This window comes from Marmota monax, unplaced genomic scaffold, assembly GCF_021218885.2.
Source record: "Marmota monax isolate L192 unplaced genomic scaffold, Marmota_monax_Labrador192_F-V1.1 WCK01_AAM20220418_F8-fsc00063, whole genome shotgun sequence".
NCBI classification, from domain to species: Eukaryota; Metazoa; Chordata; class Mammalia; order Rodentia; family Sciuridae; genus Marmota; species Marmota monax.
The window spans coordinates 8,100,488-8,128,220 of record NW_026693726.1 but is presented as its reverse complement, the minus strand read 5'-3'; the positions used below and the strand labels follow the sequence as shown (position 1 = coordinate 8,128,220).

At 39.9% G+C, this 27,733-nt stretch overlaps 1 pseudogene; it reads left to right on the top strand.

The window, feature by feature from the left end:
* Positions 1-5,970: 5,970 nt before the first annotated feature.
* Positions 5,971-26,313, top strand: LOC124103873 (heterogeneous nuclear ribonucleoprotein F-like; annotated as a pseudogene).
* Positions 26,314-27,733: the final 1,420 nt, after the last annotated feature.

Sequence of the window (27,733 nt, the reverse complement as noted above, 5' to 3'; positions counted from 1 at the left end):
TGTCACTCTTGCACTAAATCATGTCTCAACATCTCTTCCAACCATGTGATATTTTCATCTGTCTTAAAATGAGTATCAGGGAGTACACATCTGCACTGGAAGTGAGTAAAAAGCAGTTTCGTTATTTATGCTCATCAATTCAGAAGGTGTGACCATAGTGCATTTCATAAGCTTGGAAGAGACCTTTGGAATTATCTAGTTCAACCCTGTGATGACTTGGATATGGTTTGAGTGTGTCCCCCAAGGGTTTATTGTTCCCAGTGTGGCAGTGTAAGCAGGTGGTGGACCTTGAAAAGGTGGAGCCTAGTAGGAGCTCCTTAGATCAATAAGGGCACTGACCTCGGGAAAGAGTATGGGATCACAGTCTCTCGGATTTTCTGTTTGCTGATGTAATCTTTCCCTCTCTAACATGCTTTCAACATTGTAGTATCATCCACCATGAGCAAGATGATGCTAGCACCATGCTGTGAAACCTCCAAACCTGTGCACTAAATCAACTTTTTTTCTCTGTAAAGTTAACCTTTTCTCTGTAAAGTTAACCTTTTGTTACTGTAATGAAATTACAGTAACAAAAGACTGACTAATATAAACATCTTCCCTTTACAGATATGAAAACATTTGTCCAATGTTACATGGCTTGCTAATACAAAGAACCCAGGAAGCTAGCACTCACTTTTACTGATTTCTAGTCTACTAATCTCTCCATTGTACTATGTTCTTTCTTTAACCCAAGCCTGCACTTGGCCTTGTAAAAGTGACTCAATGCACTACCTACCTCATGGCTAAGTTTCCTAAGTTACCACAGTCTAGTGTATATAAATGATTCCCTTTGTGATAATTCATAAATAAAAAACATTAGAAGGTGCTCTGAAAAAAATGTAGAATGTTTTGGGCAGTGCTTGGTTTTATAGCATTTTAATTTCTTTTTCTGTATTTTAAAAGTTATTTTCTTAGTGATTATCTTGGGGATTACAATTAATATCTTAAATGGGGCTGGGATTGTGGCTCATCGGTAGATCACTCGCCTAGCATGGGTGGGACCCGGGTTCGATTCTCAGCACCACATAAAAATAAAGGCATTGTGTTGTGTCCATCTACAAAAAAAAAAAGATTCTCTCTCTCTCTCTCTTTTAAAAAAAAACATCTTAAATTTATCGCAAACTAGTGAGAATAATATCAGCCTCGTTTCAATAATATAAAACCCTCTACTTATATACATCTCCTTTCCTTCCCCTTTATATAGTTATTGTCACCGATTATACCTTCCTATATTACATGCCCGTTCACTTAGACTTAGCATCATTTGGTACATTTGCCTATCAAATCATACAGGAAAAAAAGTGAACTTACAAACCAAACCAAAAGTACCATGATATTAGATTTTATATTCACATATTTAGTTGCTTTTACCAATGGTCTTTATTTCTCCTTACGGCTTCAATTCATTACCTTTGCATCTGGGACTGAAAAACTAACTCTCTTTGACATTTCTTGCAGAGTAGGACTGCTGGTGATTAACTCCTTCAGCTTTTACTTATAATTTCTCCTTCATTCTTAAAAGTTGGGTTTTGCCATGCTTAGCGAGTCTTAATCTTTCAGGGCTTTATGTCAGCCCACTGCCCTTCGGCATCTATGGTTTCTGAAAAGCAATCAGTTGTTAATCTTATGGTGGAGCCTTGGTAATGAGTAGTAACTTGTCTTTTTCATTGCTTTCAAAATTCTCTGAGTTTCAAAAAATTTGGCTGTAATGTGTCTCCACATGGACCTCTTGGACTTTATCCTCCTTGGAGTTCATTAGGCTTTCTGAATATGTATGATCATGTCCTCAAATTTGGCAAATATTTCAGCAATTATTTATTCAAATTTTTTTTCTTCCCCTTCTGTGACTCCTACAATGCTGATATTCATATTTTTATACTATTCTACAAATCCATCATGCTCTGATCATTTTTCATCTTTTTTTTTTCCTTTCTGTTCCTCATACTGGATTATTACAATTGTCTCACCTTCCAGTTCATCAGTCATACACTTTGCCTGCTCAGATCTGCTGCTGAATCCCTACAGGGAGTTTTCTTTTTCAGTTTTTGTACTTTCCAGCTCTTCTGCTTGACTGGTTTTTATAATTTCTCTCTCTGTTGATTTTTCCAATTTTGCTCATCCATGGTGTTACTGATTTCTTTTAGTTCTCTGTCCATGGTTTCTTCTAGCACATTGAACATATTTAAGACAGTAAATTAAACATCTTCATCTTTCAATGTCCAGCATTTCTCAGGGAAACTCTTTCTACCTAGGAAGGAGTCACATTTCCTGTTTCTCTGTGTATATGTTGTTTTTTCTGTTGCTGTTGAAAAATAGACATTTTGAGTATCATGATAGGGTGACTCTGGAGATTCAATTCTCCCATACCTGATTGCTAAATCTTGCTTGTTGATGTTTCAAAATTAACTTTTCAGAAGTACTTTTATAGTGTGTGTGTTTGTTTTGTATAGTCACCAGAGCTTCTGTTCCTATCTCAGAAGTCAGCTACTGACAAGACCAAGATTTCCATACATGTCTGCCTTCCAAAGAGATTAGGGCAGGAGGACTAATGGCCCTGTTTCTTTTTAAAAAACATATTTTTCCCCAGTATTTCTTCAATGGGGGGATCTTGACTTTCTTATGGTCTTTCATAAGGGATTAAAAACCCAGTGATATTTTTGTTGGCCATCCTTAAGTTACACATGCTTTAAAAATAACTATAGGAGTCAAGAAATATATAAAAATGCTATAAACATGATCTGGAAAATATCTTGGAACTCCACAAAAGTCTAGTTGGAGGCTCAGAATTGAGGGACAAAAGTGATGTCACTGCATTAGGTGCATCTCTCCAGGCAGTGAGAGAGGAAGCTAGTTCTCAGCATCAAGGGATGTTTGATCAAGAGAAAAACTGGGTTGGAGGACAAAGAAGCCCCTGACCTTCCTGTACTTATTGCAGGCACTCTTCCCTTAGTACTTGGCTTCCTGCTGGCTCTTGATACTCATTTTGTGGTCCTGTTTAGTCATTTAACTTGCATATCACTTACCTTCTGCTGGGACTTGTGTTCTTTGCTCCAGCATAATTAGGTCCTATCTTAAACATTATAATTAAGCTGAAGGAGGAGGAAGGAAAGAGAGGAAGACAGAATTTAAAAAGGGCATATCTGTTTCCAATTATCATAAATTTGGTGGCTAAAAACAAAAAAAATTATTCTCTCATAGTTCTGGAAACCACAAGTCCAAATTCAAGGTAGAAACAGAACCATGTTCCCTCTGAAGGCTCCAAATCCTTCCTCACTTCTCCCATCTTCAAGTGGCTCCAGGTATATCTTGTCCATCTCCAAATTGCATTTATTTTCTCCTTTTTTTTCCTGTCTCTCAATTCCAGTCTCTTACAAGAACACCAATCACTGGATGTAGAACAAACCTGAAACCAGGGTAACTCATCTCAAAACCCTGTAGTAGTATGTGCAAAACCCTACAATAGTACCCCCTTGTCCATGCAGAATACATTGCAAGTCCCCATAGTAGGTGCCTGTAACTGCAGGTAGTACCGAACCCAAAATATGTACACACTATGGACGATATGTACATACTTATAAAGTTTAATTTACAAATCAGACACAATAAGACATTAACAACATTAAATAATAATAAGAGAACAATCATAACAATAAACTATAATAAAAGTTATGTGTGACCTCTCTTTCTAAAAGCATGTACTGGTAGTCACCTCTCTTGTCATGATGTGAGATAATACAATGCCTGTTATGAGATGAAAGGAGGTAAATGACGTAGACATTGTGACGTAGTGTTAGGCTACACTATAACGGTAACTTGAACATAAGTACTACAGTACAACCACAATCAATTTGATAATTCAGAATGCTATTAAGGGTCTACTGGATGATTAACATACACAGGGTTGATACACTGAACAAATGATTCACATCTGGGGCATGATGGAGTTAAAAGAGGGAGAGATTTCTTTGAGCTCAGTTTAGTTTTAACTTACATTTCTTTAATTGCTAGAGATGCTGATCATTTTTTCATATATCCTCATACTTCTTCTGTGAAGTTCCTTTACTAATAGAGTTATCCTAATTGGCGAGAAAAGTCGATACCTTCTAATTTTTTCTGATTAATCTCTATTCTGCTTTACAGAGCGGTTGCAAAAATTTGCAGTCCCACCAGCAATATGTGAGTGTACCTTCTTCCTCACATTCTCACCAACATTTCTTGTTACTTGTATTCTTGATAATTGCCATACTGAATGGAGTGAGGTGGAATCTCAGTATAGTTTTAACTTACATTTCTCTAATTGCTAGAGATGCTGAACATTTTTTCATATATTTTCATACTTCTTCTGTGAAGTTCCTTTACTCACTTATCGATTGGGTTATTTGGTGCTTTGTTTTGTTTTGGTTTTGGAATTGAGTTTTTTGAGTTCTTTATATATCCTGGAGATTAATGCTGTATCTGAAGTGCAGGTGGCAAAGATTTTCTCCCATTCTGAAGGCTCTCTTTTCAAGTTTTTGATTGTTTCCTTTACTATGAAGAAGCTTTTTAGTTTGTTACCATCCTATTTACTGATTCTTTATTTTACTTCTTGTGTTTTGGGAGTCTTGTTGAAGAATATGCTAGAGACTTCTCTTTTTTTTCTTTTTTTAGTAGTAGTAGATGGACACAATACCTTTATTTTAGTTATTCTTTTTTTTTTTTATTTTGGCACTGAGGATCAAACCCAGTTCCTCACACGTGCTAGGCAAGCACTCTACTACTGAACCACAACCCCAGCCCCCATGATAGAGACTTCTTTTGCTTTTGGTTAGGTGTGAGGTCTTTGCACAAACTTCATTTTTTAAAAAATAAAACTTCTTCAAAGACTTACTCCACTTACCCATCAATCTCTTGGGAGAATTGGCATGAAATAGGGATAACCTATCATAAGGGTACACTCAGTGAGCTGATGAAATTGTGATGGCCCTAGAGGTGAGCATTCGAATTCCTGGAACTCACTTGTAGGCCCCTCTCAGTTCCCAGTTCCCTTCCTGGAAAGTCCCCTGAAGTTTCTTACTGTTAAAAAAAAAAAATGATGTTTTAGATTCATGGTCAAGGTCAGGCAGCCAACAAAAAGAAAACCATTATTCTCTATCTTGAGAGTTTCTCCTATATTTCATGTTACTTTTCCCCTCTTCTAATATTCTCTCTCTCTCTCTCTCTCTCTCTCTCTCTTTCTCATAAAAAACATTCATAAAAACATTGATTTTGTTGTGCATCAATGCTATGAGGTAGGCATCATTGTTACTATTTTGCAGAGAGAAACAGCATCCCAAAGAAGTAACATAAGGTCACACAAACATCCGACTATGAAGCTGAGGACACAGGGGTTAAATCCGGTGCTCTTCCCTCTTCCTTGTGATGTCTTCCTTTTTCCTTTTAATGTTTCCTTTTCCTCCTTCTTCCCCATTCCCAGGACACTCACAGGCTCAGGATCCATAGTACTCAGCTCACTCAATTCCAAATCTACCCCCGGGGAGTTTGTATGAAAGCTGGTGGCTGAGCACTGGCCCAGCCAATCAAATCATAGCTTCTGGGGTGTAGCCTGGATGCTGGCATTTCGTCAACACACCCCCTGCAACCAGGATTGAGTGTCCCTACTACAGGTGTTTCCTCTCTTCTTTTCCATAGAAAATAAAATGCCCATTCTTTTCAACACAATCAAATTTTTGGAGCATTTCTTTGTAGACCTGATTCAAATCAAGAAGAAAATGACCAATGAAACTTAAAAGATGGTAATTTGAGCTTGTTTAAGGCCCCTAACTTCCCAAAATCTCAATGAAATGATATTAATAGAGTTATCCTAAGTGGTGAGAAAAGTCGATACCATTAATGTAAATTAAGGGGGGAAATGGTCTCAATGGGCTAGGAACTTGGAGGAAGGCTGTGTGAATCATGGTGGAAAAGACAGATCAAAGTACTGACAACCACCATTCAACAGCAACAAAGAAAGCCCCTGTGGGAAGTAAGTGGGTGGAATCCTGCCCAAAGATCCGGGAAGTTCTCAGACTTCAACTGGAAGAGAGTGGCAAGTGAGAGCCAAGCCTCACAGGAGGGACTTAGGGAGACCTGAGGTGCCCCTATAAGCACCTGTCCACAAAGGCTTATAAGGAACTGTTTTGAAAAGCAGTGAACTCCTGAGAAAAAAAAAACTGCCCTCCAAACCAACTTCTCCCAGATGAATGGACACCCAAGAAAGGAAGATAAAACCATCCACTAAACAAAAAAATTTACCCTTTGGAACTAAGATAATAGGAACCAACACTATTACTGACAAAAAAAAATCATCTTAAGTCTCCAAAGTGAATGAATTTAGATCCCCTTCTGAATTAAAAAAAAAAAAAGCCACAAAACATGAAAAAAATAGGACACAAAAAGAAAGGAAATGATTTGAGGACTCAGGGAAAATGTTTATTTATTTATTTTAAAAAATAAGTCTATGTTACGTAGGCTGGCCTCGAACTTCTGAGCTCTTTCTGCCTCAGCCTCTTGAGTACCTGGGACTACAGGTGCATGAAAGATTGGCTGAGCACAATCTTTCATTTGAATTTTCGACAATGTTGCACGGACATTATAAAGAACAGCTATAAAGAGGAAACAAAATTGATAAATATTCCCATCCAATGAAAATCATGCTCACTAAAACTTCTTTCAAGTCAATTTTAATCTGACACTGCAGCAGATTAAATTTTCCAAGGATGACACTCTCTAAAGCTACATGATCATTTGCAATGTGGCCTTCCTCTTCCATCCAGAAGATGATAGAAGTCTCTACCATGGTCGAGCAGTTGCCTAGCTTGTCCTGGGTTCCATCCCCTGTACTTTTATCTTTTCATATCCTTGAATCTGAGGGACAAGGCAAGAGAACCGTGCCAATTCTAAGCACTAGCAGCTTCTGCTTCATGCCCACTGGAAGTTGGCAACATGTAAATAATATGACCACACAGAGACCTCCATGCTATCAGAAGCCCAAGCCACACAGAGGCCCTAGAGGGTAAAACACCTTGGAAAAAGACAGGCAAAGGCAGAGAAGAGACAGAGAGATGGAAAGAGACAGAGAGGCCAAGGAGCTCCAGCCATGCAGGGAATAAACCACATAGAAATGAACCCTCAGTCCCAGCTGCACCAACTGAGGCCATGTAACCGAACACACCACCCAACCAAGCTTGCCAAAAGCCTGATATTAAAGATCAGGAGCATCCTAGTTGGCATACCTTATATACAAACAGAGATATGATAAATGGTGGTATAAAGGTGTATTAAGAATTGTATGCAAAAAAAAAATTAAGAGAGCTCATGTGTAATGGCATAATTTGGTGTGAACATACTTTACATACAGAGTTACAAAAAAACTGTGCTGTGAATGGATAATTATGAATGTAATGCATTCCACTATTGTTATGTATGTAAGAAATAAAATTTTAAAAAGAGAAAAAAATCAGAAGCAAAATAAAATGGTTGTCTCAAACCATGAAGTTTGTTAATGCAGAAATAGATACTGGCAGAGGCAGCCAAGAGCAGGCTGGGGTGCCCTATGAAAACAAGGGCTAGTGAATGTCCACATGTTAAATGTTGAAATCCCAAGCCCTCAAGTCAACTCCCAGGAGTCAGGCAGCCAAGATTTTACCTGCCAGACTGACCAAATCTCTTCTGGAAAATCTGACCAGCTCTCCAGGAAATACCTAAAGCAACTAACTCACTTGAGGATTTCCCCCACAGCACCCTGCTCTTAGAAGCTCAACCGCATGCAACTAAACAGGCACAAACAACCCCAGAATTCTATCCATCTAGAGAATCCTTTATCATAAAGAGATATCAAGCACACAGAAGAAATGGAATTGGGAAGAAACAGAGGGTATGTAAGGAAAAGAAAAACATTATCATTCTTGAAGAAGGAGATATAGAAAAGACATATCCATAAAACAAGAGCCAGATGCAATTAAAAAAGAAAGACAGTCAAGGAGAAAAAAAAGAGCTTTGAGAAATCAAAAATATGTTATATAAATAAATAACTCAGCAGAAGAGTTGGAAAAAAAAGTCAAAGAAACTTTTTAGAAAGGAGAGCAAAAGACGTAAGTGGAAAATAAAAGAGAAAAGATATGACAATTTGAGACCCGTAGAGACCAATAACTATTTCATGCAAATGAAAAGAGAAGAAATGGAAAAAAATGGAGGGTAGGAAATCACCAAAGAAGTAAGTCAAGGAAATTTCCAGAAATTGAAGGGTGTGGCTCACACCAAGACACATCATCATGAAAGTTTGCTGCGTTGGTGAAAAAAGAAAAAAAAAAAAAGGTGATTCTGCAAGGAGACACAGAGCAATACCTGCAAGAGAAACAGTGCATACAAAGGATAACAAATCAAACGACTTAGAACTTCAACAGCAACACAACAAGTTGGAAGACAATGGCACAGTGGCTTCCAATTTCTGAGAAATTATTTCCGTACAGGACACACCTACCCAGACAAACTACATCAAGGGTGTATAGAGAATTTTCAAATGTAAGAGGTTGCAAAAAAATTACCTCCCACACACTTTTCTTAGGAAACTACTGGAAAGGGTGTTTCATTAAACAAAAAGGGAAAAGTCATGAGGTTCAGTAAACAGGCATGAACAGAGTTGAACAATGTAAGTATTTCCAGGATGTTAGTGAAGGGGAGCCTGAGGATGACAGCTGCCAGTCCAGATGAGAGTTCATCAGAGGACACAGGATACAGAATGCTGGTGGGAATGCCCATCCCAAGAGGAAACTCAGAGCACTGCTGTAGGATTGGAGGTCGATAAATTCACAGAAAAACAAAACAAATAAATGAAATGTAATACCACACAGCCATATCCAATAGAAATGTGCCATTTTCAACAGTTTATAATCATGTTTTAAAAAGCCAACTGAAATTCATTTTCATTTATATTTTCCCATCACCCCAGATGTGAAACACCTATAAAAACTCAATTTTTGTGGGGGGGGAGGGGGAGGTGGTTACCAGAGATTGAATTCATGGGCACTCGACCACTGAGTCACATTCCCAGCCCTATTTTTTGTATTTTATTTAGAGAAAGGGTCTCACTGAGTTGTTTAGTGCCTTGCTTTTTGCAAGGCTGGCTTTGAATTCAGGATCTTCCTCCTTACCCTCTTGAGCCACTGGGATTACAGGTGTGCACCACAATGCCCAACTGAAAACTCAAATTTAATAGATAATATATAATAAAGACATGATATGATAAAAAGAATATAATTCTAATAATAATAATTATTTTAATAATATGTAAGCTATGGATTAAGTTTTCCAATCTATTTTAATGCACCTATGTCAATTTTGTTGAAATATTTGCAGAATTAAAAACATAGGGGGCTGGGGATATAGCTCAGTTGGTAGAGTGCTTGCCTCACATGCACAAGGCCATGGGTTCAATTCCCAGAACCACACACACACACACAAAAATGGAACTTACTGGGTTAATAGTACATCACACTTAATATACCCAAAATATGATTTCAACATAAAATCAACATAAATATTAGTAACGAGATATTTTATGTTCTTTTTTAAACTAAATCTTTCAGATCCAATGTGTTTTTTGCATTTGCCACCCATCACAATTTGCACACTAAAATTTCTTAGAATACTTATTTCAGCTATATTGAGTTTTCATTAAATTAGAAAATGAAAAGCGATTTACATACCCAAGGTATGCCAAACATACTCAAAAGTTTTCAAAAACTGTCCGTTTTTAAGTTTAGATGTAGAAGAATTAAAATTGAATAATATGAAGAATTAATCCTACAATTGCATTAGTCATATTTCCGTGTTGCTGGTGGATATGGCCACTAGATCCAGAGATCAAAAAGTTACCTGGAAAAGAAAAAATAATCATAGTTGCTGAAAGGCTCAGTTTCGAATAACATACTCTGAATATTGATCCAACCAAATTATAATATATAAAGTACCTGGGGAAATGGGGGATAGGAAATGTTCATGGCCAAGGGAGGAAGTGAAAGAAAGCTAACTGACCTTTTTCTTACACAATATGAAGTCCATAAATAGTGCCTAAAACGAAAAAAAATCAAAAGGCAGCAATATCACACCCATTAAGCAGAAATATAGATGTAAATACAAAAGGAATCTATCCACACAGCTTCAAGTGACTATGTCTGAGCAGGGAGAAATGGGAGGGAGGGGACTGGGACTCCTGGTTTCCTTAAGAAACCATAGTGAGTCAACTCTTTAAATTCACACAAGTATGATTTTGACTTTTAAAAGGCCTTTTTAAATGATCACTGGAAGATCTGTCTGTGGCATGCAGAGAACTGTCTATGCAACGTTGCTAATGTAGGCCTATTGCCTTAAGACGTGACCCCTTCCCTTTTTCTCACAGAGGGAGCAATGGAGCAATGTTGGGAGACAGCCCAAGTCTGAAAGGGCAAATAAAGTTACAGGGATGCCTGTGGCGACAGATAGGTTCTCGTGACCAAATCCCAAATCTCACTCTCAAGCACCCACATGCTGAACAGGGTGCAGGGAAGCCTGAACAAGGTTTTGCCAATGGCCTCCTGCAGAACCCTGGGGACAAGGCACAGTCCCCAGAGCTGAACGCTACCAGAGGGTAAGTGGATACTACACCCCAACTCACACCTCAAACTTGCATTTTCTGAATACAGCTGCTCCCAGGCTTCAGTTCTCTATCCCTCCACCAAAGCAACCCCCATCTCCTATAAGGGCCAATGTAGACCGTCTTTCTCTAGGAAAATTTCTCAGACCACTGCTTTCCTTACCATCTTTTTTTTTTTTTTTCAAACCTCATGCAGCTCATGTGGTATATCTTCCACAGTTTGGGCCTTAATTAAAAGCTGTTTTGAATTGCAGGTTATTTTTCACATAAAATTTCCAATCTGCATGATAAGGCCAAAGACAATACCATATGCTTTCACATGCTTCTGTCATATCTAGTGCAGGACTAAACCCACAGTATAGGTCTAAAGAGTATTTGATGACTGATTGTTGATGATAATATTATATATGAATTGTGCATTTCTTTAGTACTTCTTACCACAGAAACCCTGCTATTTTTTAGGCAGGTAGATAGGGGAGAGACAGAGAAAGGAAATTTTTATACTTACGAATTTAAGTGCAACTGAATTAATGGCTTCTTTACTCTGTGGCCCATTAATTATCATCATTGGTCAGTTCAAACCATACTACTCTCTTCTTTATTTAATTTTTACTTTATCCTTTATTCTTTTCTTTTTTTGTACTGGGATTGAACTCAAGGGCACTAAGCCACTGAGCCACATCCCCAGACTATTTTGTATTTTCTTTAGAAACAGGATCTCACTGATTTGCTTAGTGCCTCACTTTTGCTGAGCCTGGCTTTGAACTCGCAATCCTCCTGTCTCAGCCTCCCAAGTCGCTAGGATTACAGGCGTGCATCACCATGCCTGGCTCCCTTTATTCTTGATACCCAGGGTCTTGTCTCCTTCCTTTCTCCCCAACCAATAGACACTCATCAAACGTATTAGGAATTTGCCCTTGGAGATATAAAAATACAGTATTGTTTGTATTAATATACATTCCTTAACATTATTAAAGTGGTATTGCTATTGTTTGTATTTTGAATGTCCCAGTCTTTAAGAAGTAGGGCCTAGTAGAAGGAAGTTAGATCATTTAGACATGCCCTGAAAGGGGATATTTAGACCCCAGCCCCTCCTCACCTTATGTTTCCCTACATGAGGTGAGCAGTATCCTTGCCACATGCTTCTGCCATGATATTTTGCTTCCCCATAAGCTTACAGCAACCATGGACTGAAACCTCTAAAATTGTGAGCCAAAATGAAACTTTCCTCTTTTTAAGTTGATTCATCTCAGGAATTTGTTACAGTAATGTAAAGCTGACTAACAGGTATCATTCTATAGATTGTATTCTTCTGCTGCCTGCATTTTCATTTCTTTCTGAAGAAACTGTGGTTCAGGGCTGGGGTTGTGGCTCAGTGGTAGAGAGCTCACCTTGCCCATGTGAGACCCTGAGTTCCATCCTTACCACCACATAAAAATAAATAAGTGAAAGAAAGGTATTGTGTCCAACTACAACTAAAAAATAAATCAATTTTTAAAAAAAGAACTGTGGTTCTTCATGATGACAATTGCTGCATGATATTCCACCATAAACTCCTGACACATTTTGAGTACCCCAAATTTTGAGTACTTATGTTGCCGCCAACTCCAACTGAAACATCTTTATACATTTGTTTCCATATACACCTATGCAAGAGTTTCTCTGGCATCTATAGGAATGATGTGCCATGACCTATTCAAATCTTTAATTCGGCCATCCCCTGTACTTTTGAATTGTTCTCTGTATCACTCCACCCATCTACTTCTACCAGCTGTGTTGGAGAATTTGCTTGTATAATTGGGAAATCGCTGTGACAGAAACAGTTCTGGCAATACAGTTGAGCACTTCAGAAGATCAACTTTTCAACGATTCTCATCATCTCCATGAGAAGGAAAGGGCAAAACAACAGAGGCTGTTACTTTGAGGACCACTTGCCTGGGCCGTGTTACTTGCATGCAGAGACTGTCGAGGGCTCTGTGAAAGATGTTCCTTCCCCATCTCCCCCTCTGGGCTTCCTAGCTAGGGAACTTATGCAGACAGCTGTTTTCAGTCGTGTCTCCAAGGTCCTCTACCACAGGAGAAGAACCAAAAAGGGAAAGAGAAATAAGGGTTTAAGAATGTCTGAACTCGGTTTCTTAAATGGCAAATGGGTAAATACGCGTGTGCACAAGTTACTAGATTTGCAGGATTCTGAGGTTGAGAATGACAGTTTATGCCCTGCTAACCCAAGAACTGATAAGCCCTTGTCAGGTGAGGCTGAGAGAAACGTCTCTGTCTCTTCCAGCCCACATCGTCTTGTTTCGCCCTCCAGTCCTGCTTGGTCTAAGCAGCATGGGGCTCATTTATTTACCCTCTTCATGCCCTCCCTGTGGGGGTATTTAAATGGGGTTCCTCTGAGTGCTCTTTTGCTGTCACCTTTCCCCTCCAGTGTGTCGTGCACCCACCACATGCCCACATTTGAGCTTGCAGATCACACACTCGGGTCCCCTTTTCCTCTCAGCCTCCTCTATAGAGAACCGGGAGCGGAGGGAATGCAGATGAGACGCAGAGATGGAAGCCAAAGCATCGCAGAAAGAGGCGAGTGCCTCCCCAGAGCCCCCTGTGCCCCCTCCGCTTCCTGGTTCCCACCATCTGGGGTCCACCTCTGAATTGACAAACTCCCGCTTGGTCACATCTGGTTGAAGAGAAAGAAACAAGGAGTTCGGAGACCTACCCTAATAGGCAGCACTTGGCACGCACAATAGAAGCAGCTGCTGTTTATAGCCCTTTATAAGGGTGGCCTCAAGCCGGACCTCACACTTCCCCTCCCTGTGGGGCATTGCTTTTTACAGAGAGCATCTGGAACTTCACAATCTTGAAGCTTGGGGTGGGGGGGGGGGGAGAAGAAAAGAAAGAAAGAAAGAAAAATCACGCATGTCCTGGATCTATGAAATTTATAACAAATTCTTTTCTTGGGAAAACTTCCCAGTTGTGCCATTTCCCTCTTATTATAAGGCGGGTCCATACAGTTTCCAACTCCTCACTTTCTCTGTCCGCTAAATGGGAATAGAAAGATCGGCCAATTATGCAATGAAAGCAATATTCCATGAAGCCTTCTCTAAATAACAGCTTACAAGATTTTAAACATTTCCAATTTCCTAACTGGGGTAGAGGGACCAGCATGCAATCAGGTTGCCAGTTCAAGATTAAAATGAAACTGCACAAAGGCAAGGAGCAAGGCCCATCCTGCTTGGTATTGTTATCTGTGCGCCTTTTCTGACCCCAGGGTTTCTCTTCCCTGGCCTCGTACCCATAGAAACAAGCCTGGAGTTGGCAGGCGGCAAGAAGACTCTGAATGCATCATCTGACTCCACCAGCGCCCTTCCAATACCCATCCTCAATTTCAGACGCCTGAGCTGGCTCTGCTGGGCAAGGTGGTGCCTAATTACCTCCCTTCTGTTTTTTCCCTTCTCTCCTCTCTTGTCCTCTCCCCTCCCCATCCCCTCAGAGGACAGCCTTTCCAAGAAATAACACACACGCACACCTGGCACGGTGAGATAGGGAAGCTCACCATGGATACCGGGCTACCATTCCCACTCCGGCTGCGGCTCCTGGGAATAAGTAACTATCTCTAGAATGCTACAAACTCCAGATGTGCACCGACTAGTGCCTTGAGACCCAGCTTCCCTGTCTCATTATGCCTATTTTTTTTCCACAAGTTTCATATATGCATATCAAGCTTTCAGAAGGGGAAAAAATTGGAAATGGTAATCTTCCTTTTAATATGCTACCACATGCCAGCCCCGAACAGCTGTGCACACACAACACGTTGGACTGGACATGAAATATAGCCCAGGACCATTTTTTAAGCATTCATTCCCAGGGCTTACAAAACACATTTACTTGGAGGGAGGTCACACAGTCTTCCTTCTGAATAAAAAGGTGGCTTTGAAATAGGTACAGCCATCTGGAAACAGCCTCCTCTGCTATTGATATGTAAAATGCACATATTACACCATCTTGCTCAGGACCATGCAGCAGGAGGCTGAAATACACACAGGCCTGTAATCGTTTAAATATACAGCCTCGGGTTCTCTGCAGTGCTTACCTTACTCTGAAAAACCATTTGCCAGCAGCAGAGGTGATTTTGGACAGGCTGGGAGGCAATTTGCTTAGAGGGGTATTCATCTACATGTAGAAGAACTGTCCTAAAGCTCAGATTTTGGGGGAAAATCATTTGAACACTCTCCACCGCTGTTCCAAGCTTGCTAATAAGAAAGAATATGTCAAGTGCACAACCAGGAGTCAACAGCAAACACACCATCAAAATAATGACCCCTGCTTTTTTGCTCATTATAGCCATGACTTTGCCTCCCGCCCCCACAAGACTTAGATACCACACTAATAACTGGTTTTGTCCTGCATTTAAAGAACAAGGGCAATGGGTCCTGTATTGCTAATTGAGCTTCATGCAATCAGGGGGATGCCGGTAAGTTTATTAACATTTGCTCTTTAAGATGAGCAGTTTCCCCTTCAAGAGTCTTTTTTTGCTGTGCAAAGCTTATCCAAATAAATTCTTGACCTCTAGGGCTATTTAACTTTTGTGTTGTTCTTTCCATTTTATTTCCTGGGCTTGTTTTTTCATCTGTTTTCATACACACACACACACACACACACACACAAGATGTGCATAACATGAATCAGCTGCCTTACAATGTAAGATGCCTGGTCAAAGAGGATGAAGGCTCAGTGATACAGGATGAATAAGTTCTGGAAATCTATTGTACAGCATTGTAACGATAGTTAATAATAATGTATTTTGAACTTGGAAATGGCTAAGAGTGTAGATCTTACATGTTCTTACCATACACACACACACAAACACACACATACACACAGTGGCAAGTATGTGAAAGGATGGGTAGGATAATCAGCTTGATTGTGCTAATCATTTCACAAAGTATACATACATTGAAACATGCTGTTGTATACGATAAATATATACATTTTTAAAATGTCCGTTGTATCTCAATAAAGCTGGAAAAAAATTTAATGCTCTCCCAAAAGAAATCCCAGAAAGAATACAGAACCTTGGATTGACTCAAAGGGTTAAACTGTTAAATGCACAAATAGCCGAGCTCCTGTTACAGAGAGAGAGGGAGCCTGCTGGAAGGAGGAGACAACTGTAGGTCAACCTGTCCTTTACATGGTGAAGAGCTTGAAAGGGGCTAATAAACCCAGCAGCCTATGGCAAAGGTAATTTATTTTATATTCCTAGTCATCACATGCAATATTTTTTGGAGGGGGAGAACAAATATAATTCAAAGATAGTGATAAACAATAAAAAAAAAAAATCTAGTGATGCTTCCGCCCCCAAGTTAGAACACCATGTGCCTTTTTCTCTCTCCTTGTGTTTTGCATCCTGTTTGTGCAACAACATTTTGGAGGTTCCTGCCTAAGAATCTGAGGCAACAGCCGCTTTACCCAGTGTGGCCCAACTGGGGTGGGGGAGGAGGAATCACCTGCGATAAGCAAGTTCCAGGTGTGGGTACACGTGTCTGCAAGGCGCCTCCCAGCTCCCCTCCCAGGAGAACACATCCACTTGGCTCTGAGTCAGCTCTGGGCTGGAAATAATTACTAAGTGGACAGCTCTAGGGCTGATTCCCTGAGCCCACATGGAGGACAGCTTCTCCTGGGCTCCAGTGAGAGGCTGGCCCTGCTCAGCTCCTAGTTCCCACATGCTACATTTTACGTGGATGAAGTCATTGGACTGCAGATGAGGTAACTGTGCAGCCTGCCCGTGAGCTGGAAGAGGTTACCATATGACCATCCGTGTAAACACAGTGAAGTCCCCTCGGGGCTGCAGACAGCTGGGCTCTGCTGCTGGCTGTGAGCAGTGGGAGCCTTGGAACTCCAGCAGCCTGTCCCCACTCTTAAAGGAGCCAAATCACTGCCTGAGCTCCTGTCACACCATGAGAGGGGTCCACCCGTCTCAGCTGAGAGCTCCTCCCTGCAGGAGGAGGGCTGGTCCTGTGGCAGGTTTACATGGGGGCATCGATGAATAAAAAACACTTCCCCATAAAATAAGGCAATTTCCCAGCAGAGACACTGCCTACCCAGGACTACATGGCACTCCACAAATGCAGCCCTAAACCCCCCTACAGGTTATCTGGTACCATTCAGATGTGTAGACATGTCTCCTAATGTTATTTAAGTTAGAAATATGGCTGAGAAACCAGCATTTTTCCCACATTTTTTGTTGGTGCATTATATTGTACATATTGATGGCATTTATTATTACATATTCATACATGCACACAGTATAACAATATTGTTTGGCCAATATCACTCCCCAACATTTTCCCCTCCTTCTCTGCCTCCCACTCCTTGGTCCTTTTCCTCTACTGATCTTCCTTTGAGTTTTTAGGAGATCCACCCCCACCTTTGTTTTCCTTTTTTCCTCTCTAGCTTCTGCATGGGAGAAAACATGCCTTCTGAGTTTGACTTTTTCACTTAATGATGGTCTCTAGCTCCATCCATTTTCCTACAAGTGGCATAGTTTAATTTTTCTTTATGACTGAATAAAACTCTGTTGTATGTATATACTACATTCTCTTTACCCATTCATCCACTGGTGGACACCTAGGCTGTTTCTATAGTTTAGTTATTGTGAATTGTGCTGCCATAAATATCAGTATGCATGTATCGTTATGGTAAGATGACTTAAATTCTTCAAGGTAAATTCTAATGCCACCCCAAAATTACCCTAAATTCTTCAATGGTATAGCTGAGTCATGCGGTGGAGAAACCAGCATTCTTAAGGGTCGATGAAAGAATAAACTTACTAAAGATCTTCTAAATTATACAATGACTGGTGCATTGCCAGAGGTGGAGCTGTCTTGCTCGGGTGTTTCAGGGTTGTTCCAGGGTCCCTGAGACCTCAAGGTCAGAATGTTCTTCCCAAGGTCAAGCCAGATTAACTGACTTCTGCATCTGTCTCAGGTGTTCCTCATTTTTTACTGGGCCCTCCCATTGCCAAGCACTGTAGAGAACACTGGGAATATTGTAGAAAACAGGGCAGTGGTCTCCACAATGGTGGAGCTCATGCTCTCACAGACAATCTACCAGGATGACAAAGTGGGTGTGTGTCATCAAGATAGAGCAGGGCAGCGACAAGCAGAGGGCATGGGGTGGCCATTCAGAGAACCTCATTGAGACCAGATGGTGAGAGACAGAGTACGAGGTGCTACAGGGCAAAATACAAGTCTCCAACAACCCACAAGTTAAGTTCACCATGATCCCCATGTCGCAGGTGTTCACTGAGCTTACAAGAAGTTAAATAACTTGCCCAAGGAAGGAGTAGTATCAAGATTCGAATGAAGAAGGTAGGACCCCAGAGCCTAGAATGGCCATGAGCCCTCATGAATAGAGTAGTGCCATTATAAAAAAGGGCTGTAGGAGTAGGTTCATTCTCTTGTGCTCTTGACCTCCTGCCTTCCAAAATGTCCCATCTGCTGCCAGACTTGATCTGGGATTTCCCAGCCTCCAGAACCACAAGCCAACAATTTTGTGTTCATCATAAATTATTCCTCCATTAGCACAGAACAGTCTAAGACACTCTTGAATGTCTTTAGGCAGATCAATGAGGTGATAGTTTCTGTTTGAGACAAGGCTCTGGCTGCTGTGTAGGAGGATGGATTGGAGAGCATTGAAAAGCATGTTGCAATAATCCAAGTGAGAGATGGTGACTGAGGAGTGGTGGGTAGGATACCTAGACAGGAAGTTGAGCTCTAGCTACACAGGAGGTACAGTCAGCCAGCCTGAGCTTCCAGTGATTGCTCCTAGATGGTGGGAGGATGAGAGAAGAGGAGGGAGATGGAAAAAGGAAGGAGTGTGTTTTGATGGAGCTGCAGGATACTGCAGGAAGATGGGGTTTGTGATGTTCATTAGACACCCCTACATGCAGAACTGACCCTGTGGAATAAGATCTGGACTGAAGATAGAGAATTAGGAATCACCAAAGTATACAGGGCCTTAGAACCTACTGTTGCTAAACGTGATGGAGATATCAATGATATCCCAAATCCTTTCCCTTTTGTCTTTTTTTCAATATAATTTTTATTAAGAAATTTTGGAAAATTTGGATGTTTTTTATTTTTTTAAGGATTGTTTCAAAAGATAATTTATTTACGCTTTTACTAGTACATTAGAGTTTTACACCACTGTGGAGTTCATTTTGACATATTCATTAGTACATATAACATACTTGGCTCCATTTCAATCCTCAGTACTACCCTTTTACCTCCCCTCTACCTTCTCCCAATCCTCTTCCTTTACTGTATTGGTTTTCCTTCTATTAATTTATTTTTTCTAATTTATTCATTTATTATTTTTCTAATACATTTTATTAATTCATTTTAATTTATGTTCTATAATTATATATAAAAATAGAATTCACTGTGACATATTCATACATTGACATAGCATAATTTAGTCAATTTCATTTTGTAGTTCCTCCCCTTCCCCATCCCTCCTTTCTTCCTCTAAATTATACACAATTATACATTCTATTTTCATTAGGTCCCCCCCCCCGTTTTTTGTCATTCCTTATTTCTCTTTAGTTTTCACATAGGAGAGAAAACCTTCAACTCTTGACTTTCTGAGTCTGACTTATTTCACCTAGCATGATGTCCTCCAGTTCCATCCATTTACCAGCAAATGCATAATTTCACTCTTCTCATGGCTGAGTTAAACACTATTGTATATGTATACAACATTTTATTTATCCATTCATCTCTTTTTTGGGGGGGTACTGGAGATTGAATTCAGGGGTACCCAGCCACTGAGCCACATCCCCAGACCTATTTTGTGTTTTATTTAGAGACACGGTTTCATTGAACTGCTTAGCACCTCGCTGTCTCGCCTTTGCTGAGGATGGCTTTGAACTCATGATCCTCCTGTCTCAGTCTCCAGAGCCACTGGGATTACAGGTGTGCCCCATTGTGTCTGGCTTCCATTCATCTTTTGAGGGACACCTAGGTTCCATAATTTGGCTATTGTGAATTGTGCTGTTATAAACACTGGTATGCACAAATCACTATAGCATGCTGATTTTAGTTCTTTTGGATAGACACCAAAGAGTGGGATAGCTGGGTCATATGGTGGTTCCAATCCTAGTTTTTAAAAGAATCTTCATATTACACTAATTTGCCATCCCACCAACAATGTATGGGCATACCTTTTTCCCCACAATCTCACCAATAGTTATTATTATTTATATTCTTGATGACTGTCATTCTGACTGCAGTGAGATGAAACCTCAGGATAGTTTTGATTTGCATTTCCCTGATTGCTAAAGACATTTGTAGAAAGGCACATTCTCCCCTAGTGAAATATAAGCCACATGGGGACAAGGATATTTTTCTCTTGTTCTCTTCCTCAGTGCCTGACAAATGGAATGTAGGAAATGTTCCATAAATATTGTGAAATAAAAGAACTACAGGATAACTCTTTCTAAAGCAAGGTTATAAAAATGATCCAGAGGCCGTGTGCAGTGGTGCATGCCTGTATTCCCAGCAGCTAGAGAGGCTGAGACAGGAGGATCACGAGTTCAAAGCTGGCCTCAGCAAAAGCAAGGTGCTAAGCAACTCAGTGAGACCCTGTCTCTAAATAAAATACAAAATAGGGCCAGAGATATGGCTCAGTGGTTGAGTGCCCCTGAGATTGAACTCCCTGGTATCAAAAAAAAAAAAAAAGATTCAGAGAGTTTTAAAAGTCTTAGAACATACCAAAACTTTTAAAACATAAATTCTCCCTCAAACTCTCACCCCTCATACTACTACTAAGACAGAGACAAGATTACTCCTGGAGGGTTTTGTCCTCCCAGCCACAGGCAGCTGTGTGCAGACCTCTGAAACTCCCAGATTTGTAAGATTCACCATTTTCCTTAATGATAGCTGGGCCTTCCTTGCTGTGTCAATGTAGGTTGACTCTAAAACTTTAAACTTGGAAAACATGTTTACAATACTACCGATGCTGCATAAATACAACACACTATAGCACTGATTGTTCTCACTGAAAAGTCCATCATATCTCTCTCCCCCACATACCTTCTCTCTCTCTCTCTCTCTCTCTCTCTCTCTCTCTCTCTCACACACACACACACACACACACACACACAAAGTAATAATTAGAGGTAATGGTTATGCTAATTAGCTTCATCATGGTGATCATTTCAAAATGTATACGTATATCATAACATCAAGTTGTGCATCTGAAATATATAGAATTTTCATATGTTAATGTTATCTCAATAAAGCTGTTTTTAAAAAATCTCAATATAGCAACTGGACCATGTGTCATCAAACCTCTGTTGCCTAAAGGAGGATATTCCTTGCACTAAAATCAAATGCATTCCCTTTCCTTAAATTACATCATCCCCTCTAAGCCATGCCACATTTCAGTTTATGTCATATTTGAATAATGAGTATCTTATAAAATTCTTATTTTCCCCACAATTTCATAAGGTTTTGACTATCTCATGTAGTTAGTTTTTTGAATACTGTACTGAAAGTGGAAAAACTGAATAATTGCTCAGGTATGCTTTCACACCCATTATAAAATTGAAAGCTCATAAGTCTAATCATCATTAAGTCAGGTGGGGACTGTCTATACTCCATCCTCTGACATAACAGAAAAGAAGTCAGAATCTTAGCATTTATCATTGGAAATCTTGCTATTTTGAGACTATAAATTCTCAGAGGCAAAAGAAACTATAAATTGTTATGACAAGATGTTAAAGAACTCAAGAGATGCTTAAGGAAAATCAGATGGCTATCATTTAGCTAACTTATGAGTTTTTGTTGAGCTCATATATCAACTAAAGAGGGAAGAGAAATTGTGGGATTTTGCTACAGGAACGATAGAAGATATATTTTTTTAAATCCTTCCATTGCAAAACACTGAGATGTTGGATAAATTGAAATGTTAAATGTGTCAAATGAGTTTATTAACTTTCAAGATAATAAAGAAAATTTCCAGAAATATAAAAAGTAAAACAAAACAAAATTAACCATGTACCTTCCTCCTCCCCCAGAAAAATAAGAGTTGATGCTATTCAGGAAACACTAATACCAGAATTCTAGAACAGTGTTGGCAAAATAGCACTCAGGCCAAGCACCTATTTTTATAAATAAAGTTTTATTGACACATGGCCATGCCTATTCATTATGCATGGTCATCATGCCCATTTATTTACAAATGGTCTATGTCTGCTTTTGTGCTACAATGGTAGATTTAAGAGGTTGCAATTGACCCCCATATGGCCCACAAGCCTAAAATATTTATTGTATGAACCTTTAAGAAACCTTTCATGATTGTTCTGGGAACTACGGTCTTTGGAGCCTGCACAAAGAGAAGGGGTAAACCTGAGACTTAAATAATGCTTAAACTTTCAAAGAGGCTCACTTTGCAGTGAAAGGGTGGACTAGGAAAAAAATATCCAACTTGCAAAACAAGCCAAAGGACAATTTTCCATAGCTCCAATGGAAAATATTAGTAGTAATAATGATAAAAACAATAATGATGGTTGTTTTAGTCAGCTTTTGTATCATCTAACTAGAACAACTTAGAGGCAAAAAAGGATGGGTTGGTTCTTGGTTTCCGATGTCTCCATCCATAGATAGACAACGCCATTATTCTAGGCCCAAGGTGAGGCAAAACATCATGGCAGAGAGCTTGGAGGAGGGAAGCTACTCCTCCACATGGCAGCAAGGAAGGGGGGGGGGGCACACTCCCATGACCCACCCCCTCCAGTCATGCCCCTCCTGCCTACAGTTAACCACTATTGAGTCCATTCAAACTAGATGGAATGATTAGGTTACAGCTCTCACAATCTAATTGTTTTGCCTTTGATATTCCTGTAGTAACACTGGAGTTTGAGGGGGACACCTTGTATCCAAACAATAACAATGGTCTTCTTGAGAAGTTACTAACTATGTGCCTGCTTTCATGAGGGACACCCTTTCAATGCAAAGCATTGTTTAAGTCTCAGGTTTACCCCACCTGTTTGTGCAGGCTCTAAAGACAGTATTTCCCTGAACAACCATGAATGGTTTCTTAAAGGTTCATACAATAGATATTTTAGGCTTGTGGGCCATATGGGGGTCAATTGCAACCTCTTAAACCTACCATTGTAGCACAAAAGCAGACTTAGACCATTTGTAAATAAATGGGCATGAATGACCGTGTATAATGAATAGGCATGGCCATGGGTCAATAAAACTTTATTAATAAAAAGAGGTGCTTGGCCTGAGTGCTATTTTGCCAACACTGTTCTAGAATTCTGGTATTAGTATTTGTTTCCTGAGTAGCACCAACTCTTATTTTTCTGGAGCGACATCCCCAACCCTTTTTATTTTTTTTATTTTGGAACAGGGTCTTGCTAAGTTACTGAGTCTAGCTTTAAACATGCTATCCTCCTGCCTCAGCTTCCTGGGCTGCTGGGATTAAAGGCGTAGACCACTGTGCCCAGTCCAGATAATCTTAAACACCCCAAACAGAGAAAATTAATGTCTGGCAAAGGGAAATGCCAATTCTCTCCTACAAAGTCCTACAAAGATTGCTACAGGTTAAGTTTAATTAAATCTAAGTTTCAAAAAACAGAAAGAAATTACCAAACCTATAGATTACCAACAACCATAAGTGAGATTCAATAGAAACAATAAGCATTATTTAACCTCAGAAAACTTCAAATATTAGAATTACCAGATATAGATTATAAAACAACTATGTTCAATGTGAATATGCTTAATGCCACTGAATTGTACACTTAAAATTAGTTAGTATGGTAAATTTTATGCTATGTATATTTTACCACAATTAAAACATACATACATATATAAAATATGTATAAAATGTTGAAAGAGATAGAAAAAAATGAACATGGAAAGGGGGATTATAAAAAATGACCAAACAGCTGGATGTAGTGACACACATCAGTAATACAAGCTATCCAGGAGGCTGAGACAGGAAGATCTCAAGTTCAATGCCAATGTGGGCAACTTAGCAAGATCCTGTCTCAAAATAAAAGGTGTAGTTCAGTGGTAGAGCATTTCTGGGTCCAATACTTAGTACCACAAAAAAAGAGGGGGCAATAAAAGACCAAATACATTTCACAATGAACCAAGTAGAATTTATAAAAAATAAAGCTACATTTAATTAAACAATCTGGCTACATTAAACTATACATATATACATATGTGTATGCAAAGATGGTAGTATAATAGGTGAAACTGCAAAATAAGCATGAAAGAAGAAAGGAGCCGTGAACTGAAAGGTGTTCTAAAGAATGCAACTCAAAAAGATAAGAAAATAGAAAACTGTTAAGAGAAAGGAAAGAAAGAATGAGAAGTTCTAATGTGCATCCAAACACTGTTCTACACTAGAGAACAGAAAGAATGGAGGAGAGACTGTGTGAAGTTATAATAGCTAAGAAAATGCTAGAACTAATGAAAGACATGAATCCACAGGGACAGGAATTATCATGCATCCCAGGCAGAACAATTCCTCAAAAAAATAATCATATACACTAGGTACATCATGTGAAATACCAAAGCCAGAGAAAATGTTAAAGCAACAGGAAAGAAAAAACAAAGTGTTGAGCATGGTGGCAGATTCCTATAATTCAAGCAGCTTGAGAGACTGAGGCAGGAGGATTACAAGTTCAAGCCTACCTCAGCAACTTAGTGAAGCCCTGAGCAACTCAGCAAGACCCTATCTCAAAATTAAAAATAAAAATAAAAAGGGCTGGGGATGTAGCTTAATGATTGAGTACCCCTGGGTTAAATCTCCAGTAACCAAAAAAAAAAAAAAAATGTAGGGAGAGAAAACACAAAGCATCTGCCACAAAATAACAATAGTTTGAAAGCAGACTTCCACCAGAAAGTATGAAGCCAAAAGGCAGTGGAATTGTGTCATCAAAGGCTGAGAGAAAATTAACTGTCAACCTAGAATGGCATCAGAAGTATTCTCTCAAGAATGGTAGAAAATATGCCAGGTGCAGTGGTGCACACCTATAATCCCAGCAACTCAGGAGGCTGAAGAAGGAGGATTACAAGTTCAAGGCCAGGCTCCGGAACTTAATGAGACTTTGTCTCAAAAAATCAAAAGGCCTGGAGGTGATGTTCAGTGGTCAAGCGCCCAGGTGTTCAATCCCCAGTACCAAAGAAGAAAGAAAGAAAAGAAAATAGCATTCTTCTGGCTCCATCTTGGAAGCAGGACTGCACCGTGTCTTATTTAGGAGGTTAAGAACAAAAAGAAGAAGCACCTGGACTTTCCCAGAGCCCTCTGCATATTGGAGCATCAGGGAGAATTTGGGCTTCTCTGGCCCAAGCTATGCTGCTTGATAAAATTAAAAATCAGCTCTTCCTTCCTCAGAGGACAATTTTTTACCTAATATAAGAGTCTTCCACTGAAGGTTCCATGATTATTCCATAAGCCACAGTAATCTGTGCCCAAGCTTGTGTGACATGTGCCCTGTCAATTGTCCATAAAGGAGGTGAGGTCAAGCTCCATGGCCTGTCCTGTCACTGCTCAATTCAGGACATGCAGAACTTTCTGACTGCACAATTCACACTGGGGTCCTGGGGTCCATTTTGTTTATACTAGAGAAGGCAGACAGAGTGGTGAGGCTTTTGTTGAACTTGAATCAGAAGAAATGTTAAAAAAATAAAATGGCCCTGAAAAGACAGCAAAAACATAGGACACTGGTTCTTTGAGATGTTCCAGTCACACAGAACTGAGGTGGATTGGGTGTTGAAGCACAGTGGTCCCACCAGCTCTGACACTACCAATGACAGCATCATGTAGCTTCAGGGAGTCCCATTTGGATGCACAAAGGAAGAAATTGTTCAGTTCTTCTAAGGACTGGAAATCAAGCCAAATAGGATCAACGTTACCTGTGGACCCTAAAGGCAAGACTACAGGGGAGTCCTAGTACAGTTTGCCTCACAGGTTAGCTGAGAAGCACAGGAGAGATTAGGGCATAGGTATATGGAAGTGTTTAAAAGCAGTCAGGAGGAAGTTAACTCATCCTCTGATCTGCCTCTAAAGTTATGTCGGTGCAGTGGCCAGGGCCCTATGACTGTCCAGGCAGAGACTGGAACTACAATGGCATTGTGAGGTGGGCAGGGCTGGAGATGATGAGGTCTGGTGCCTACTAGGCAGGCTATGGAGGCTTTGAGAAGTTCAGCTGCCTCAGTGGTGGCCACAGTTTCCCCACTGACCATTTGGGAGAGGCCTCAGTTTGTCTCCAGGTATGTATAACTGTAGACATGGAGATGGTGAGTTCATGTACAGAGCACCACTAGCTGCTGTATCCATATGGAGTCGGGGTGGGGGAGCTGGCCTACAAAGCAACTGAGAACAATATCTACAACTTCACTCAACATGGTGAGTGTCCATTCTGAGACTAGCCCTGATGGAGTAATGATAGGCAAAGCAGATGTTCAATTTGCTACTACAAATAAGCTGTGGAGGCTATGTCAAGATACAGGGCCATCATACAACACAGACACATAGAACTGTTCCCAAATTCCACAACAGGGGCCAGCAGTGGGGATTACAGCAACCAGATGATGGAAGGTTAGAGGTGTCGGAGGCCTAGGCCACCATACTGGAGTCATGTAGTGAGGGGCTATTATGGGCTGGCTACATCAGTCAGAACAGCATGGGTGGAGAAGACTAGTTTTGTAGGAACTTTTGAGTTATTTCAATCAAATTTTCACAGGCAGCCAACAAGTAGTGAAAAGCAATTTATAAATAGAGGAATCTGTGGGATCCATTTTGCACCAAGAGTTTGTGATATTTGGAATTAAAAAAAAATTACCTCTTTGGTGCTTTCTCATGCAAACTTTTCTTCTAGTATGTGAGATTGAATAAACTAAAATCTATTTTCTTCTGCTTTTCTTGATTCATATTTTGGTAGTATACTTCAGAGTGATGTTATTTGAGTTAAAATAGTTAAAGTATGTCAAATGTGGATCTTTGAGCTGGGCACGGTGGCATGGTCTATAATCCCAGTGGCTCTGGAGTCTGAGACAGGAGATCTCAAGTTCAAAGCCAGACTCAGCAAAAGCAAGCCTCTAAGCAACTCAGTGAGATCCTGTCTCGAAATAAAAAATACAAAATAGGGCTGGGGATGTGACTCAGTGATTGAGTACCCCTGAGTTCAATCCCCAGTAACCCTCACCTACAAAAAATATGGATCTTTTGCAGCACATGAGAGGCCCATGCTCTAGCACTGAGCTATACCCCTAACCCTAGGGATATATATATATTGTCGAAAAGAGTGCATCTGCGCAGTGTTCACATGGGTGTACTGCAAAAATCCACATGTAGGTCCTGGGTTCAATCCTCCGCACACACACACACTAACACACATACACACAATAGTTTAAAAATTTAGCAAGATTCACTTATTAAAATACATTCAAAAGGAAATCATAATACAAAGAAAGTTTTAAATCAAGGTCTGACCAATCCCTACAGGATTAGCATTGCGTTTTTGTTCCTAAAACGAACTTTAAAAATAGTTTAAACTTAACCTACAAGATTTAAAATGAAAAAAAACTAGAATGAGAAATGTTTCTCTTTGAATTATGGATCTATTAATTTTTCTTAAAGACTTTTTCATAATGAAACAAAAAAAGAAAAAGAATAATATTTTGGTAAAACAAAAATTGAACAGTTTACTGCTCATCTACAATTAAGAAAGGAACGTCTGAAAGATGAACACTTAGAAGGAACATAATCCCAGCAGGATATTCTGGGAAAGAACAGAAAATGCTGAGCTGAATTGCTCAGGAAAATAGACAGGACTTTGAGGCAAGACAAGAGAGGAAGACCAAAAATACTGGCAAGAGCTGGGGACGTGTGGCTCGGTGGCAAAGAACTTGCTTAGCATGTGTGAGGCCCTGCAAAAGAGATCAAGATAGAGGAGGGATGGAAGAAAGAAGGGAAGGAGGAAGGGAAAGAAGGAAGAGAGAGAGAGATCTAACAGAATAAAAA